General features: G+C 43.1%; 1 pseudogene; it reads right to left on the bottom strand.

Annotated features, from left to right (window-relative positions):
* Nucleotides 1-1,247: 1,247 nt before the first annotated feature.
* LOC112610168 lies at nt 1,248-2,439 on the bottom strand (annotated as a pseudogene).
* Between the last annotated feature and the right edge of the window lie 3,011 nt (nt 2,440-5,450).

Consider the following 5,450-nt stretch of genomic DNA (forward strand, 5'->3'; position numbering starts at 1 on the left):
GTTGAAAATGAGTTAACTGTATATTTGTGAATTTATTTCTGGGTTCTCTATGTTTATTTTTTTATTTTTTTAAATGCCCATGCATGTTCTATTAATTAAAACTAACAGTGTCAAGTTAAACAAGTCAAACAATGAAAGTCTTTTTTTATTCCATAAAATATCGCAGAAAAGTTTGTGTTTCAATAAAAAGACTCATTCTAGAACAGGTAGCTAATGTGCAGTTAATGGGTTTTGTGAATAAATTTTAAGAGACTACTGCCTGTCCTTAAATTCGTCTTTTTATATAAAAAAAGAACTATTAAAAATGATTGACATATTTTGAGTTAAAAATTGTTAAAACATTCCCTATATTTAATTTCAATTTTATAATAGATTACAGAAGATGCTTATGAAACAAACACAACATTTGTTTCAGTACGTGTCTTTAAATGATAGACTTGTAAGTATGTAAACAACTATATAATAAAAGGGTTTCAAACGCTGCCTGTAAGAAATCAGGCAAATTTTACCATAAGCAATAAACCATTCCAAGTCTTCCAAGCCTGCTAGACAGTCTCCATAGCCGCACCAGCGTGGCAATAAGCTTTAACCAAACAAAACAAAACAAACAAAAGCACTTTGCAATTTGTTGCTGCAAAATAGGGAGAGAAAAGAGTGTATAAACTTGATGGAATCACAACAGTCAATATAATTTAAGGGAGAATAAAGTCAGTAAGGTTGATGGTGTTTATTGTTTAGAAAGTCGAATTCTGCTGTTTGCTTGGGGCTCTTGGACACCGTACCACTGAACAAATGGACAACTCCGCAGAGTCTCACTCTCTGCCAGCGTGGGTGCTGTCCAGACTCACGGCAAATAAATGGCATTCGGTGCTCACCATCCACAACAGGAGGGCGTTTTATTTTCATGTATGAGGATGAAATACAATTTCTTCAGCAAACTCAGCAAAAACCGTTAAGGGGCAAAAATTAAGTCTGCACTTAAAGAAAAACAGAAAATGAAAAAACACAAAATCCTAAAAAGTAAATAAACGCCCCTCATCAGCACACTGGTATCAAAACACACATCCACAGCATGTCTTACTCCTACGTGAAACAATCCTTGCTTATCGGAGGTGCATATCTAAATTCAACGGCTTACCAATATCTTCTTAGGAGTAGGCCAAAAGGAAACAGAAAACCCACATTAAAAAAAAAAGTTTCTTTTCCCTAAACGTTTTCTTGAAGCTGAATGTGAAGTGGAGAGGACGTCAGTCATCCTCGTTGTTCTCGTTGAAGTCGTCATCCTCGTCATCCTCCCGGACGCAGGACACCGTACTGAGGTTGGAGCTTGTGGCCAGCATCCCATCTGCACCGTTGGTCAGGTCACTGGCAGAGAGTTTCGTGCCGTTAGACATGGAACGTGCCGTCGTGATGAACGCGCCTCCAACAGTTAGTTCCCTGAGCCATTTCTGTCACGTACAGCTCCAGGGCCGCTGGGACCAGACTTCTGGCCATTTTAAGGTCTTCGGCAGAGCAGCTTCCGGACTCCAGCCCACAAGCCGTGCTCATCCGCTTCAGCACTTCTATGTCATCCTATATTTCAGATGTGTTGTCAAATTTAAACAGATACTCGAATTTGTCGTTGGAGATGTTGCAGTCGATGACGGTCTTCTTGCTGGTGTTAACGATGATGAGGGCAGGTGGATGAGCGAGCTGGGCGTCCTTGGCCGGCTGGCCTGCTGCTCCTCTTGCTGGTTTCTCTCTTCACCAGATTCTTGAAGGCAATTTGCTGTCGAATAAAAAAACCTGAAATTGAGATTTTCTGTTTTATTCTGTCAAGTCTCCTCCGTCTTTCCAGCTGTAAGTTCTGACATTCCTGAGTCGAGCTGGTGGGCAGACCAACCCACTTAATCTCCTTTTTCTCCTTGGAGATGATGTTCATGGCCATCAGCACGTTTAAGGCATCATAGATGCGCCGTCTTATTCTGGTCATAAGCTGACTCACTTGGTAAGATCTGGTTGCCGGCAGCACTGAACTCTGCGACCAGCTCTTCCGCCACTTCGTGGTAGGAAGTGGTCCCTTTCCACTGCACCTTGTCTCAGACCTTCATGGAGAAATGCCACAGGCCTTGCCATTCTTTCCTCCTTTCCTGTTGCGCTTCCCGGCAGACCAACCACGGCTGGTTCTGAGAGGTAAAGTGAGTGCTGGCGGTGTGTGGGCTTCCTACCACGAGGGTATTTGACGCTGCCGGTTTCTGAGTTGTACCAGTTACCACTTGCTGGGCAATATTGACATTGAACTGTACAAAGGTTTTTGGCAAGAGCTGCTTCCCGAGCGGGTTGACAATGGAGGGGTGAACTGTCACAAGGGACACCAACGCCTTTTCCCGGACTAAGGTTCTGGTCTATGAAGACCTTGAGTTCTCCGTTGGCTTCAATTAGACCGGCAACTTTTGCCATGTTACCAGATCTGGGAAATCAATGCTGTAAACGATCACCCTCCCGGAGAAGAAAAATAATGTTTCTGGGCGCAGTCCCTGCGTCCCGGAGCAACGTGCAGACTCGCGGGACCACCCGAGACCCCCGGCGGCGCCGGCCCAGCTGACAGGTAACTCTAACAAGTGGGCTTCCGGGATCCAAGTCGCGCGCCTGTCGCTAGGCCTCCGGCAGCCTCTGCACGTCTCCCGCGCCCGCCGGAACCGTGTACCCACAGGCCGCCGTGGGGCGGCCTCTCCTCCCCCACCCTCTGCGCTCCGGGCAACCCTGGCCCTGGCCTCTACCCCCAGTCCGGCGCGGGCGCGGGCGCTGCTGTCAGCCGGAAGGGCCCAGCCAGGGACCCCCTACCAGCGGCACCTGGCTGCCGGGCCCGGCCGCGTGGGCGGGGGAAGTGGCGGCGCTGAGAGGCGCAGGCTGGGGTAGGGCCGGGCTGTCCAGGTGGTCCCGGCCATGGAGAGGTCCCTCTGGGCACGGGGACCTCTATGTTTATTTTTTTATGCCAGTACCATGCTGTTTTGGCTACTATAACTTTATAGAACATTTTGAAGTCTGGTAGTGTGATGCTTCCAACTTTGTTCTTTTTACTTAAGAATGCTTTGGCTATTATGGGTCTTTTTTGGCTACGTATTAGTTTTCGGATTATTGTTTCTATTTCTGTGAGGAATATTACTGATACTTTGCTAGGGATTGCATTGAATCTGTAGAACACTGAGTAATATGAACATTTAACAATATTGATTCTTCCAATATGTAAAGATGGAATATCTTTTCCCTTTTTTGTGTGTCCCCTTCAATTTCTTTCATTGGTGTTTTATAGTTTTCATTCTAGAGATTTTTCACCTCTTTGGTTGGGTTGATTCATACTTCTTTGTCATAGCTATTGTACATTCTTGGTTTTCTTTTTCAGGTTGTTCACTGTTGACATATAGGAAGGCTATTGATATTTGTGTGTTGATTTTTTATCTTGCAGTTTTACTGAATTTGTTTATCTGTTATGAGAGATTTTTGATTGAGTCTTTAGGTTTGTCCATATATAAGATAATATAATCTTCAATCAAGAATAATTTGACTTTATTATTTCCAGCTTATATGCCCTTTATGTCTTTTTCTTATCCAATTGCTCTGGCTAGGACTTACAGTACTATGTTGAAAAAAAGTAGTGAAAGTGGGCATTCTTGGTTTGTTCTGGATCTCAGGTTTTCCCAGTTCGGTATGATACTAAACTAATTGCACCTGGTAAGAGAAGGTCTACCGTGGTTGTGGCCAGTTGAAACGGGACTCATTTGATTGGAACTGGCCATAATCAGTCTGAACTGGCATAAACCAATTGTAGCCAGACAAAGCTGGATAAAACTGGTTGAGGCCAGCCATAGCCAGTGTAAAGTGGCTGTGGCAGTAATAACTGGTCTAAACCAGTTGTGACCAGGTGTAATTGGTCTAAGCCTATCAGAACCAGCCATAACCTGGCAGAACTGGTATGAACTGGTTAAGGCTGGCCCAAACCAGCCAAAACCAATTACAGATGGTCAGAACCAGTCTAAACTGGTTGTGGCCTGTCATAGCTATGCAAAACTAGTTTTGGCCAGTTGAAAACTGACTTAAACTTATTGCAACTGGTCATATTCAGTCTAAAGGGCATTCAAATGGAAAATAAGAAAGTCAAATCATCTTTGAAGATGATGTGATCTTCTGTATGGAAAAACCTTAAGACTTCATCAGAAAACTCTTATAACAGATAAACAGTTCAGTAAAGTTGCAGGATACAAGATCAACATACAAAATCAATAGCCTTGTTACACGCTAACAGTGAATAACCTGAAAAATCCGGAAAGTGTGCTAATGTACAATAGCTACAAAAAAATAGTAGGAAAAACAACTGAAGAAGTGAAAGAGCTCTGGAATGAAAACTATTAAATACCAATGAATGAAATTGAAGAGGACACACACAAAAGGGAAAGATATTCCATGTTTGTAGATTGGAAGGATTGAGGGGACACCAAGAATGGGGACATGGTGGAGAAACAAACAAGACAGCCCAAAGGCAAGCTTTGCTGGCTGTGCATTTTTGCTACAAGCTGTCTTCAGAGATGTAGACACGGAGTTGGCGAGAGTTGCGGGGATATAGAAGGAAATTGGTGAGAATGACAGATATAATTCATCTGGAAAATAAATGCCTGGGGTATTTTCTGAAAGGCATGCAGGTGAGAAATACGTGACTAAGAGATGGCTTGTTCCAGCAAGTACCCTATGGTGTCTGGCTGTGCCCTGAAGTCAAAAGCAGAGTTATTTGATCATATGACATCTGTGGGGTGATGGTAACTGTTAGCTTTAAGTAGACAGAGAATCTGTGCTGGGGCAGGTGTGTTTGTGCATGGAGGGCAGATGAGGATTGAGAGAGAGGAGTCGTGTATAATAAGTCCTAAAGGAGAGAGAATGCAGCTAAACAACTCAATAACTCTGTCCTAGTTTTAGCTCCATCAGTGCAAGGACAAAGCATCGAAATTAGCCTTCAATACAGTTTATTTGTTGCTATCTAAATTCCAATTTTTTTTTGTCAAGTTGGTCCATTTGCATGCAAGGTTGCTAGCCCTAATCTACTCTGATAATGACTTGGGTAAGCAGGTTGAAAATGTCTTACTCCTCCCTAAAGGCTCACTATGTAGAAAGGAAGGAGAGTAAAGCAACCTTTTCATAATTAAACAAGGAAGAAAATTACATCACGTTTTTATACTTTTCATTTTTTTTTTTTTACCACTCACAACTTTGGATGCTGAACTAGGGTTGGCAGGAAGATGGACTGGAGAAGATGGGTGACATGTTTCTTGGAATTCGAACTTCTCTTTATCACGAAGCCTTAGTAATGCTGCCCAGCCAATTTCTGCATTAAACAAACACAAATTGAAGGAGAGGAACATTATTTAATCTCCCCATGGCCAACATCCATTAATAACCTAGATTTTCCTGAACCTAAATCT

This window comes from Theropithecus gelada, chromosome 1 (genome assembly GCF_003255815.1).
Source record: "Theropithecus gelada isolate Dixy chromosome 1, Tgel_1.0, whole genome shotgun sequence".
NCBI lineage: Eukaryota > Metazoa > Chordata > Mammalia > Primates > Cercopithecidae > Theropithecus > Theropithecus gelada.